The sequence below is a fragment of the Pinus tabuliformis genome, chromosome 2_2 (assembly GCF_031772625.1).
Source record: "Pinus tabuliformis cultivar Carrire ecotype Pingquan chromosome 2_2, CPIR1, whole genome shotgun sequence".
Taxonomy (NCBI): Eukaryota; Viridiplantae; Streptophyta; class Pinopsida; order Pinales; family Pinaceae; genus Pinus; species Pinus tabuliformis.
In genome coordinates, this window is record NC_142300.1 from 1,257,629,305 (window position 1) to 1,257,643,219 (window position 13,915).

The 13,915-nt window shown below is 39.1% G+C and overlaps 1 pseudogene; it reads left to right on the plus strand.

Moving 5' to 3' along the window:
• Positions 1–359: 359 nt before the first annotated feature.
• On the plus strand, positions 360–1,249 carry LOC149198044 (uncharacterized; annotated as a pseudogene).
• Positions 1,250–13,915: the final 12,666 nt, after the last annotated feature.

Consider the following 13,915-nt stretch of genomic DNA (forward strand, 5'->3'; position numbering starts at 1 on the left):
GTTCAGCCAATGTTCAAGCAGGTTACATTGGTTCAGTCCCTTGCAGCTGTACTCTAGATTGACAATGGATGTAAGTGACGTGTTATAAAAGAATGGCCGCGTGGACTGTCGCCATAAACGATTATCACTTGGGTTTAACATAGCTGTCGATTACCTGGCTTGTCTTTTCTTCACGTCTGCGTTCCCCAAAGACAAATTACGGCAGCGAATCTTGTACAAGACGGCAACGGCATCTTACGCGTAAAAAACCGCGTGAGAGCTTGATGGGAGAAGGTTCTTCACCTTCTAAATTCCACATTAACTCCATGTATGAGTCATGACCCTAACTCTCATTCTTTCGGTGTTTATTTATACACACCACATCACCAACCTATTAGCTTCTGCGGCAACTCCACCCCTTCCCAACTCCTCATATTTATTCGTTGTTCTACAGATCCTCTGAATCCACCATTGCTGTGAATTTTGAGAGAAGTGGAACACATATCTAAAATTCCTGCCAACGGATCAGATTAAATCAGAGACATCAAATATGAATAGTAGAATGGGGTTTTCTAGTGTGGCCAAATTGGTGATTGTGATGATGAGAAAGGGATTTGCAGCGAAACAATTGCAAAAAATGATGCTGAGAATCCATGATCTCCAGAGGGTACTTTTCAGAAGATTGGAAACCACAAGAGTGCCTTATGATCGCGTGCTGTTAAATTATGATGATCATTGCGAGTTCTCTTGCAGTAGCAGTCCAGTGAAGGGTGATGAGAAGAGACATGGGATGATCATTTCCATTTTCTTCTCTGCGGAGCTCTGCCCTGCGTTTGTCCACTGCACTCCATGATGACCAAAATGGGAGCCACAAAGTTATGAGTATTGATGATCATCAACAACAATTACAGTTACAGTGTTCTTGTGTTGATGAGACGCCCAAATCCCCCATGGATGATCTCTGGTCTCCTCAAGTAGATAGAGAAGCAGAAGAGTTTATTACAGCGTTTTACACGCAGATGCGGCTACAACGTCAAGATTCTTATCTGCAATATCAGGAAATGTTAGCAAGAGCCACTTAGATCACTTTTTTTTCGCAGGTCATTGATGGACAGCCTAATAAAACCCTACAATTTTTGCAATGGGCGCCCTCTTATGAAGGTCTTTTTTCTCGTTGAATTTTACCTCCAGTTTTCTTCCTCTCGATACTATAGCTTAAAAAATCTCTTTGACCATTTTTATAAAAATGATCGATAATTTATAAAGTTTACATCAGTTGATTGGTATACAGGTGAGACTTAATTTTATTAAATTTTAAGTTCAAATCAATCTTATGAAAGGATTGAGAGTGGATGCCAATGGCAAATGGCATAATCTCACAAAGTCTTGGTAAAAGTTTTCTTGTTGTTGGACACCATCCAACATTAACACAATGACAGTGTAATTCATATTGACCATCGAACATTAACACAATGACAGTGTAATTCATATTGATGTTGACAAATGAATTTTAACAGTAATTTTTCCATCTAATATCAATGCTAATCCAGATTTAAACTCAATCTAAATCAAAATTCTTCCATCTAATATCCATGCTAATCCAGATTTAAACCCAATCTAAACCCAGAAAGAGAGAGAAAAAGAAAAACACAAGTTAGTTATTAGCATGGACAGAATTCAAAATTGTCCAGATAGTCTGTAATAATGAAAATGGTTACTTTGTACTCTTATATAATTTAAACTTGCAATTTCAATTCTGTAATCCAATTTATGAAATTTCATGGGAAAATTTTGGGTATATATATATATATATATTCTTTATTAAAATTTAGCAATTTTTTTTACTTAATTTTATAAATTATGCAAATTTTATGATTTGTGATTTTAATAAATTTTTTAAAATTTAGTAAAAATATCTATAAAAAAGCTAAACAAAAATTTAAGCATTCTTATTTTCCTTAAAAATTCAAAATATCCAAAAATCTAATAAATAGCAACAATTAATCTTCTAAAATTTTAAATATTTCAAAATCTACAATATTGATAGCAACCAACTATCAATACATTAATAAACTAAAATAATATATGCCACTGTCAAATTTAACCAAATACATTATCAAAAAAATGAAATATATTACTACCCATTAATCAACAAATAACTCCATATATATTGTTCGCCAACACTGATATGCTCAGCTACTAAAATGTGTACCTTCAATATTAAATATTTAAAAGTAAAAATGGTATAGGATTTCATGGCAAAATTTGTACCATCTTTTTTTTTTAAATATGCACCGAAAAGACAGGAAAGATTAATGTCCCTTCTCCCACGGTGATGAAAAGAGTGCAGTGCAGTTTCATTGGCAGTTGGTTAACTTTTATCGCAATCGAAATGACTTAATGTTGCTTTTTAATTTCTTTTATTAATATTTTGGTCGGGACTTGAGACACACTTTGGAAGAGTGTTACGAGTGTTACTTCAAACCTGTTCGATGATCTTTGAATTAAAAAGTTTCTCATTATTAACCAGTTATTATTTTTGTATTTATAAAACGTAAGATGAAAGCTAAAAACGCGTGTATTTATTTCATTTAAATATATAAAATGCTTAATTTGATAGGTTTTTAAAAATTAATTATTAATATAAATTATGCTGTATATTTACAATTAAAATTTGGTATATCAGGTATATCATAAAAATAAAAATAAATTACTATGGCAGATCAATTTTCTTTTTGTTAAAAATAATATTGCAAACGAAAATAAATTTAATATCATAAAAACGGTTGGAAAAAGTCCCACATCAATGTATCATCATGGTTTATGGTGTTGGCCCAATCATCCGTAACATGCCCTAAATGTCACGTTCATTAAGTGGAAACTTGTTATTGAAGTGAGAGGTATATAGCAACACTTTCTTTTGGATCTTTCTGAAAAACCAAGTTGTTTTTTACCCATGGTACACTTAACACTATTTGAAAATAATGGAGAAACGAATGGTTGTTTATTGTAATTAGAGATTAGTTCTTGAATTTTAAGAATTAGTTCGAAGTATCTGTTGACTGTGTTGGACTCATCAATATGTCAGGGGATCTTTCTGGTAAGAAATCTTAATTAGACCTCAGACCGTTTGATGTAGGAGTCCCAACAGTGGGTAGTATAGTGTCGCCTTGACCGTTGTTGCGTGCAAAGGTGAGCAAGATGTACTTGTTGGTAGCAAGGGTGTGACATGTGCAACAAGTCAAGGAAGGTGCATGAAAGGCTCTAACACACAGAACGGGGCTATGAGTGCGCCCCTTAGAAACCTGTGGTAGCACACAACATCAAAGGGAACACACGAGTAGCGAGACATCAGAAGGTGGAAAGCAGGGTAGCCAACGATCCAAAGTGATGGTTATATCAATAACACATTTCGATAAGATTCATACAAACATATACAAAATAGTCCATACATACATGTGTAAATAACATCTACATATATCATTAGAATAACCAAGATAGTTGAACTACAATAACAATATATGCATGAAACGTGTTTGCTCTGTTATATTAAGAAAGTGAAAGATCCAATCATACATACAACCATGACCAACCACTAGTCCCAGCAGCGGAACGTTACAATCACTGTCGCATGCTCCTCCAAAGAGATATACTAGCTCTGCATTGTGGAGAAGCCAAGGCTCGTTACAATACACTCCAAGCTTTATCTAAGATACATCTATAAGAAGCTTGGCTCCCGAAAAGCCTGTAAAATGAGTTATGAGGTTCTATAAATAGCAAAGGGTGGGGTGAACCTTGACATTCCCCTTTGTGACTCTTCACCTACCCTCATGACTCTTCAAGTACTACATGACTGTTACATTCTACTATCGACACTTGGTATTTCAATTACAACATGTTACATTACAATATGCACATGTACCCATGTGAGACAAAATGGGCTTGAGTAAGTTGTGCAAGACATCACTAAGATTCAGATAGTTGTGGGAAGACCAACTCTGTGACATCCTCGCGATGATCGACGGTGGAGAACTGATGCCATGCTTGGTAGTCCGTGATGGTGTCCATGTACTCTGTGGTGACATCCTTATGAAAGTGAACTCTTGCCTCCATTGCATCCGGATACACTGATTTGGCACCTCTATCCAACTCGTCTAATAACATGCACATCATAGTCTTGAGTGCAGCCAGACAAAAAACATATTGATGCAGTGTCTGTGCTGATCTCCAAGTCTGCGCTCGTGTCTACGCATATCAACTCATCAAAGTACATGTCCAGTGCTAGTCGGACTTGGTTCTTTGTCTTCACCTCGGTGAGTGTGCCAATGGATGGGATCGCATGCGTGCGCACAATGACATCCATGCTTTTGAACACCCATGCATGTGAAGCCTGCAAACTGGTGATGAACTGCGGGAGTTCCTCGTAGTTCCGGATCTGACTCTGAATGCATGCCTTCAACTCTACCGCCTTTGGCTTCATCATCTTTGGAAAATGCAATGGGGTTCCCTTATACCTCACTGTCCATGTTTGCATGTGATCGATAGCAGTGTGCAGATCTGACAAGATGCGTGCTCTCCTAGCACATCATTGTTGCTAACCATTGAGATGGACAACTGATTTATGCACAGTGATGAATCTGGAATACATCGTTTGCATGACTGTCTCGAGAGACGATACTTCATTCAGTATCTCTCTCCTCAACTCTGCTCTGGTGGATGTTGTAACCTTCTCCTCCTTGCTTGGCCGCTTGTAACTCCTTAGCCATGCACTCATTCTTTGTTGTCAAGAATCTAACACTTGAGTTGGTGGCTTCGGCATATGCTTTGGTAGCATCGGCCAATGCCACTGGATGCTTGCGCACATTGGATACGATCACTCGTTCTTCAAACTATGCAAGATATATATGGACATCCGGAGTGGGCACTTTATGCGACTACATAAATCTGTGTTGTGACTCGTCGAAATATATGTTGTGCATCTCCGCCTCTAGATTATTTTCAAGGATCTTAGTGTCTCCTTGATCGCTTGGGACCTGCTCTGCTTTTGGATCTGGTGAAGTCGGTGGGGTGACCTCTTGGTTCTGAGGCATGAGGTCAATATCCTAATCTGACTCTAGTTGAACCATATCCGTGTCCATCTGCTCTAGCATCTGTTTAATTTCTTGACCTAAGTCCTGCTCTTGCAACTGCTCACCCTGTCTGCTTTGTGCCAGCTGTTCAGATGAGTCTATAACCTATATGGGCGCAGTTTCATCAATCTGTGCATGTTGTGCCTCCTACTGTACATGTTCCTGTTGCGCTTCCTTCTCTCTTTTGTGCAACTCCTGTTCTTCCCTGAGTTGCTGCTTCAACTCCTACAATTCCTTTTCTGTTTCCTCCATCTTCCGTTTCTCTCTTTTCCTTTGAGCGATCCTTATGTCATAATGTTGCCTCTTTTCCTCAATCTCCAAAGCTTCTTTCAACACAAGTGGATTTGCTTTGAACTTGTAGCTTTGCTCTGTCTCTGCATTGTCAACAACCTTCCTCTTGCCTTTGTCACGTGTAGGTCTGCTACTGCTGATGATGTTGTTCTCTGAGATGTTGCTTCCTTCTACTTTGCTAACCACTCTTTAGCTATGCCGACCGGTTCATTGAACCTAGAGAAGTGATAATAGTATCTCCATGGGTCTTCCTCAGGCTAATGACACGCCCCGTGGATGCAAGGATGTTGCACTCTCGTATAGTGGTCCTTCTGGTGCCGAAGGTGAATCTTTTGAATTCCTCCGTCTTGGACTCAGCATGCTTGAGATTCCGTATCTCATACAACTTGATTCAAAAAGTAAGGGTAGGAAAAGGTGCCTTTTTCTTCATGTGCAGTCTTGGTGACAACCCTGTCGAGGTGTGACACGACACTTCTTGCATGATGAGCTTGTCCATGGCAAACTTCGGTAAAACATGCGGCGCCTTCTCTGTGCTGTACATCCGTATGAAGTTGCCAAAGGGTGAGGCATACCAATCTGCTATGTTAATCAATGCCTCCATCGTTACCTGCGACATGCAAGGTGGATCGTGCTCAAATATCACTTTGTACACTGGGGTGACGAAGTGGTTAGATAGCTCTATAATAAATCCACGAAAGCTGCATTTGGAGAACAATCTGCAATAAGTGTGTACAGAGGTTTCTGAAGGTGTCCATGCCCAACCCAAGCCTAGGAACTGCTAAAAAGCACATACTGCATCTAGTATGTAAGAGAACATGTATATCTTTGCTTGCTAACCCTAGGACTGATGTCAGGCTTCTATTACCTGTTCCTTCAACCTGAGAGCCAACATGTTGGACCAGTTGCAAGGTCTTCCTTCGCTTGCTAGTTGATCCAACATGATCAACCAACTCTGTGGGAAGGTTTTTGTGCTCTCTTGGCCATACAAGCGACATGAAAAGATGACCAAGAGCTGATATGTCTTCCCCATTATCTTCGTCTAGTAAAACTGGCTAGGTGTTTTCCTGAACTTGGCTGGCTCTTTCACCCATCTCTTCAAGGCATCTCTTGAGTTTGCACTGTTGTTAGGTCTGCTGAAGGGTTTCTCCATTGTGACCACCACCTATGGAAAGTGATACATCTCATGAAAGTCCTTCGCCCTGAAGGTAGAAAGCTATGTTCCATTTGCACTATTCAACACCATTGTCTTTGGATCAGTATGCGAGACAATCCAATGGATCATGTCCACGCATGGAAACGCAGGATACCTGCATGCAATATGGTACAAGCCAGACTTATGCATGTTGACATAGACCCTGTGGTCTTCCAGATCTTCCTCAAATGTGCCTAAGAAGGTGTTATTAATTTCCTGCTAGTTCATATTGATGTCCTTGTCTATGAACAACTTGGTGTCTTCATAGATGGGCAAGCTCATAGACAATTGCTCAACTGCATACGATGTACTTTGACCCTGCTCTCTTGGAGGCCATTGTACCGGAATTGCTGAGAGACGGAAGAACACATGTGATACCTGGAGACATAGCAACACTCATGGAAATAAATCTGTCAGTTGAAAACCAAAAGCGACTTGAGGACTGACATGCAACATACCTGGGTGACTGATTGGGAAGATTGCGTAATTTTCGCTGGGAGGTTGGGAGACTTACTGCCAAAACTGCTCAAGGCACAGTCCGAGCTGTCAGGAGGCTGATTGATCCAAAAGGATCTCGTCAGATCAATTGCATAGGTTCATCATCAATGTTTAGTGTCGTCGTCAGCATTCTTCAGCGACAATGTTGTTTATGGTTCAGGTTGTTCAGGTGATGACTATGGTTTTTCATGGTGTTTAGTTGATGTGATTTTGTACCTGGCTTTTGACATGTGGTTGTCATCGGTTCCGTGAGGATTTGGTCATCGATGTGTGTTTGCCGTCTTCCTCGCAAGCTTTGGTGTCAATGTGGGTTTGTCGTCGAGTAAGGTTTGGTTTTCATCATCATGAGACGAATGTCACAAATGTCACTTTATGAAAATTTGATGTAAATGGTTTCTTTTCGATGTAAGGACAAAAGCACAACCTAAAGACCTAAAATCCTAATACACATAAACCTAAGTCCTAAACCCTAACCTAATGTATTACCTTTATACATTAAAATATGTATTAAAACTACATTTCAATACATTAAAAAGCCTAAACCTAATCCTATACCTAATGGACCATACTACAACTCTATGTATGAAAGCAAACCCTAAGTAATACCACTCAAACTATATAACATATTAAAACATTGCAAATTTCAACCATATCAGTCCTAACAGCATTTAAGAGACCGCAACGGGACCGCGGCTCATGTGAGCGGAGTCAGCCGGCAGGGTTAGCAGTTAACCGTTGCATCAACCTTAACCGCAGACCTAGACTGCGAGCCTTCACCATGCAGAGAGCTAACCTTGATAGTGGTAATCTAAACAGGCAATGGTAAGGCAAAGTTCAGTCTTACCATAACGCAGTTGTTTCCATGACGGGTTGACATGTGAATGGAGGTGGATAACCACCGGAGCACCGTAAGCCGAGACCGCCGGGGGCAAGCACGGAGGTGGCAGCCTGCAGCTGGTCACATGTAACGGTTGCCCTCCTCCACTTGGTCAGCAAGCCGCCAACAATTTCAGTTTTAATATATGGTTTTATTTGGGTTTTATTGCAGTTTTGGTGTAACAACTAATGCGATCACCAAACAACCCAATCCTAAGTGTCATTTCATGACTAGACCGAGACCTAAACAACCCCTAGATTGCAGCTCGTTCATCCCAAATTCAGCCTGAGAATGTTTGAGTGTACTTGCAGGCTTTTAAAAAGGCAGTTTTCTCATTGAAGTGCATTAGAGTGGTTTTGGGTTTTTGTATGCAGGTTGTAGAGGTTATAGTCGATTTTGTTTTTAGTGTAATAGGAGCATCCAGAGTCAGAATTGGAAACCGTGATAGGCGTTGGAAAGCTGGTTCAGAGAGCTATCCTTTGACAGTGACTAGAAGTGCCTAAATGCAAATTCATTTTGGTAAAATTGCTGTGTAATCAACCTCCTTGGTTTCAATCTTAATAAAGCGGCTGCCCATCTTGAAAGCAGACTTGGAGACGTAGTCCATTAGGGAGGAACTCCATAATCAATTTTGCTGTTTGGTATCGCTGTGTTTTTGCTATTTTCACTTCTGTTATGCATCTTGCTTATGTTTTATTCTCTGTTGTAAAGTCTTCTTCTCAAGCAGTTCTCACGATTTCAACACTTTTAGTTAACATTCTATTCATTCATGGCGTAATCAATTCTACATCAGTTTTAACATATGATCATTTCAGAAAATATAATTTGGTATCAGAGTAGGTTGCGTTTTTAGAATTTGCCACTGAATGTTAACCAGGTCAAAGTCGCAACGTGGAGAAGGAATCCTTGAGTAGATTGATCTAGAGATTGGAAAGTGACGAGCCATTCATAAGTCGACCATGACAGGATCTGATGCAGGTGAAAATACTGAAACTAAGATGAGCGATGAATAGTTTCAGCAAGAATTCTTGACTATGCAACAGATGTTGGGAGAACTTTACGAAGACAAGAAGGCGAGAGATGCAACATCTTCTTCAAAGACATTGAAGAAGGACAAAGGTAAAGGCAAGGTTGATAAACCACCTTCACCTCCATCATCTCCATCATCCTCTTCTTCTTCTTCTTCTAGTGCAGAATCTGAAACAGAAAAGAAACTGAAGAAAACATCTCTTTTAAAACTTGATGTAAAATTTGAGTTACCTATTTATGATGGTGAAATGAATCCTGAAAAGCTAGATAATTGGATTAAGCAGTTAGAAGTGTATTGTCATATTCAGAACATTTCTAATGATAAAATGAAAATTCAGTTAGCTACACTTAGAATGGGGGAACAACTTTAATCTGGTGGGAAAGTAAAACTCAGATAGATGTAAAGCGGAAAGGTAAAGTCATCTCTTCATGGTCTAAGTTTTTAAAAGCTCTTAGAAAACAATTCTATCCTTCAGGATACATGTAGCAAGTTGTTATTGATTGGTAGCATTTGAGGCAAGGTAAAGGGCAGAGTGTTCAGGAGTTTACTCAGGAGTTCAAAAATAAAGCATTGGCACTTGGTATTTCATTGGATACACGTGAAACTTTATTAAAATACATCAACAGTTTACATTCATATTTTCAGCATACATTATTGATGTTTAATCCTGATGATTTTGATGAAGTGTGTGTTCAAGCCATACATATTGAATCAGGTGGCAGACCATTCAAGTTTTCATCACAATCATCCAAAGAGTTGGAAATCAAAGATTCCAATGACAGTAAGGGGAAGAATAATTCGAAGAGAAAGAAATTAGTGATAGCTCAGAAGGAAAGACCTACTTGTTCTCATTGCCAGAGAATCGGTCATGATGAATCTAAGTGTTGGAAACTTCATCCAGAACTTAAGCCCAAAAAGTTCCTTAAGGAGAAGGATGAAAAGAAGGCAATTGTAGCAGTCTAGCAAGATCTAGGTTCAAATTCAGGTGATGAAAGGAGGATAACTGCTATGGTTACGACAGGTAAAACTTCTGACACTGGTTCAAGTTCGAATACTATTGCATCTTCATCAAACATAAATCCTTCAAATGAGGATAAAAGAGTTGAATTGTTTAACATAAGGATAACTTCTAAGCACACAAAGATAGATACAATGTTTGACAGTGGATCACAGGCCAATCTAATATCTGAATATTTAGTTAAGAATTTGGGTTTGGAAACACAAAATCATCCAAGACCTTACCCATTAGGATGGCTAAATAAATCAACTCATATAAAAGTCACAAAACAATTTCAATTAAGATTTTCCATTACAACTAATTACATTGATGAAGTGGAATTAGATGTGGTTCTAGTGGACATATGTGGAGTTGTTTTAGGAAGTCCTTATCTTTATGATCGTGATGCATTATTTTACACGAGAGAGCATAAATATCACCTTAAGAAAGATGGGGTTGAATTTATTGTCAGGGCACATCAAAACAAAAATCACTTGAATTTAGTTATTGCTAATCAGATGAAGTGATTAATAAGTTCAAATAAAATATTTATAATCATGTGTGTAAAGGAACAACATAAGAATAGACAAGATGTTTGTTCAAGTTATGAGTCTCAGCTTAAATATAGTTTGATCAAAGAGGTAGAAACTTTTCCAGTTCTATTTACAAAAACCAAACATCTTACTCATAAGAAGGGAATACAACATGAATTACATTTGATGCCTAAAGTTCCTCTTCCTAATGTCAGAATGAATCAATTCAGTCCAAGTTTGGAAATTAACAGTTACAGGGATGCAGGTCAATATTGGGGAAAGTCATGTTACATTTCTCTTGTATTGTGTCACCAATTCATGTTTCAAACAGTTTGGAAGCCTCTTTTCAAGTGGAGAGGAAACCTATTTGTTTTCATATCAAAGCCTTTTCTAAAGCAGTGTCAAAGTATTTAAGGGAAACTTATGCATCAGGGGAAAGTGCTAATCAATGGAAACATCATTTAATGAATAAGGAAAAAGTGATTCAAACAAATCAACAACTAATTCAATACTTTCAAAATCAAACTAAGTTGCAGCAGTTTCCATATTCCAAATTGATGGGTTTATTGCAGCAAGTTCACTTAGTAATCAGGAATCAGGAAAGTATAGCTAGTTTGATGTCAAGAATATCTTTGATTGTCTCTATCATTCCGCAATATAGATTGTTAATACATGTCAATGTTATTGAACAATATCTTGTAGAGATTGTTTTCAAAGATGTGTATGAATCATTAATGATTGGTATTTCGTGGAAAGAAATCAATTGCCATGTTCATAACAGGTTGTTTGACCATCGTCGCAAGTTGTACATATTGCAGATGGAGGGAACAGGTCACCAATTCAAAATGTGCCATGGTCAGCATCATCAGGGTCATCACTTGCAGGTGATTGACCGAATGTATTGGTACATTCTCCGGACAAGGTGGAGAGTGAGGGAGCTCTACCCTCATCGACTATTTGTTTAGTCAAACTTTTGTGGTCCAACAACTTTCAAGTGGAGAGGATTGATCTAGGAGGATCTCATCAGATCAGTTGCACAGGTTCATCGTCAGTGTTCAGTGTCGTCGTCAACATTCAGTTCAGTGTCATCAGCTTCAACAATGTTGTTTATGGTTCAGGTTGTTCAGGTGATGACTATGGTTTTTCATGGTGTTCAGTTGATGTGGTTTTGTACCTGGCTGTTGACATGTGGTTGTCGTCAGTTCCACTAGGATTTGGTCGTCGACATGTGTTTGTCGTCCACCTTGCAGGATTTGGTGTCGATGTGGGTTTGTCGTCGAGTAGGGTTTGGTTGTCGTCATCATGAGACGAATGTCACAAATGTCACTTTGTGACAATTTGATGTAAATGGTTTCTTTTCGATGTAAGGACAAAAACATAACCTAAAGACCTAAAACCCTAATACACATAAACCTAAGTCCTAAACCCTAACCTAATGTATTACCTTTATACATTAAAATATGTATTAAAACTACATTTCAATACATTAAAAAGCCTAAACCTAATCCTATACCTAATGGACCATACTACAACTCTATGTATGAAAACAAACCCTAAGTAATACCTCTTGGACTATATAACATATTAAAACATTGCAAATTTCAACCATCATTCCTAACCACGGTTAAGAGACCACAGCGGGACCACGGCTCATGTGAGCGGAGTCAGCTAGTGAGGTTAGCAGTTAACCGTCGCATCAACCTTAACTGCAGACCTAGACCGCGGGCCTTCACCACACGGAGAGTTAACCTTGACAATGGTAATCTGAACAGGTAGTGGTAAGGCAAAGTTCAGTCTAACCGCAATGGAGTTGTTTCTGTGATGGGTTGACATGTGAATGGAGGTGGATAACCACCGGAGCCTCATTAGCCGTGACTGCCAGGGGCAAGCATGGAGGTTTCTAAAACAGATTTTGCATGTAACCTCCAGCTGCTAAAAATGGATCCCTAAAATCAAGGGATGTTTTTTTTTTCTTTTTTGCTTTTTCAAAAAAGGCATCCCATGCATGCGAATCAAGATTGCTTAGTCTTGGGGGTGATCGGTCAACCTGGAAGCACATGCAATGGCCTGCAAGCCTGGGAATGGCATTTGCGCAGTTTCTGAGCTGAACAAGTCTGGTTGTCCCTCCTGCATTGCACAATTTTTTAGATGAAGCCTAGTGTTGGGTTGCATTACGCAGTTTTCAGAGGGAAGGCTACTTGGTTGGATTGCACATTTCTAGAGCCCAGTAGGAAACCCAGATGGAATGCGCAATTTATGGAGGGAAGGTTGGTTCCCCTCCATAATTGCGCAATTTCCAATGTGAGCATCACAACTAGAAAGTGGTTAAGTCTCAGAGTGTGAGTCTGTGGATGAGAGGCAAACTAGTTGATCAACATAGGCTGGTAAGCCGTTGAAACTCAATTGAAGCATTTGAACTTGGATAGTGCAAGACATGCCACTAAGGATGGTTGGTAGGGAGGCTCCAAAACGAACCTACGATGAAATTTTGGAGGGTGGTTGTAGCCGCTACAACAGTATTCCAGGTCTTGTAACTTTATAATATTGTAATTGATTATTGTTAATTCAATGAAGTGTCAACACTGTGGGAAACCTCAAGGTCTCCTCACTTGAGGATTGCTAGTTTTTCTCTCTTCCATTATTTCTAGCTGGTATCAAAGCATAGGAGCCATCAAGGGAGTTTGTTTGTTTTTTAATTGTGGATTTGTTTTACTCATTGAAGAATTTGAGAGAGGTGCAAATCTGAGTGTGTGATTAGAGCATAGGAGAGCTCCTTGTGCTGAGTCGATCTATCCAGAGAGCCCTGTGGTGAGCTGTCTGTGGTGCACCGATCTATCCAAAGCGGCTTGTTCGTATTTTTGATCATTGGTGGAGGCTTGTTAATTGTTATCTGCCATCTAATCTAAAGGAGGTTCGATCGAAACATTGGTGGATCGAAAGATATTGTATAAATCTTGTTAAACATTCTCTGCCTTTTGATCTGAAGGAGGTTCGATCTGAACGACGGTGGACCAAAAGACGTTGTGTAAAGCTTGTTCGATACATCTCATCTGCCTGCGATGTCATTATCTTTGAAGGTCAAGAATGTGTTATATATGACAAGCCCCCAAGCAAGCAGCTGATAGAGAAGGTGCAGATGACGAAGAATAAACTCTTTCCTCTAATTATGAATTACAATGATCAGGTCAGTTCTTTTACAGTTGCATGTTCTAATTATTATTGGTTATGGCACTTTCAATTTGGACACTTGCACTTTAAGATTGGTTTAAGATTGTTGCAGTAGAAACAGATGGTCAAAGGATTACCTCCCATCAAAGAACTTGCTAGTACTTGTGAGTGTTGCATCTTGGGAAAGAAACATCGTGAAAGTTTTCCAAAGGGAGTTGCAT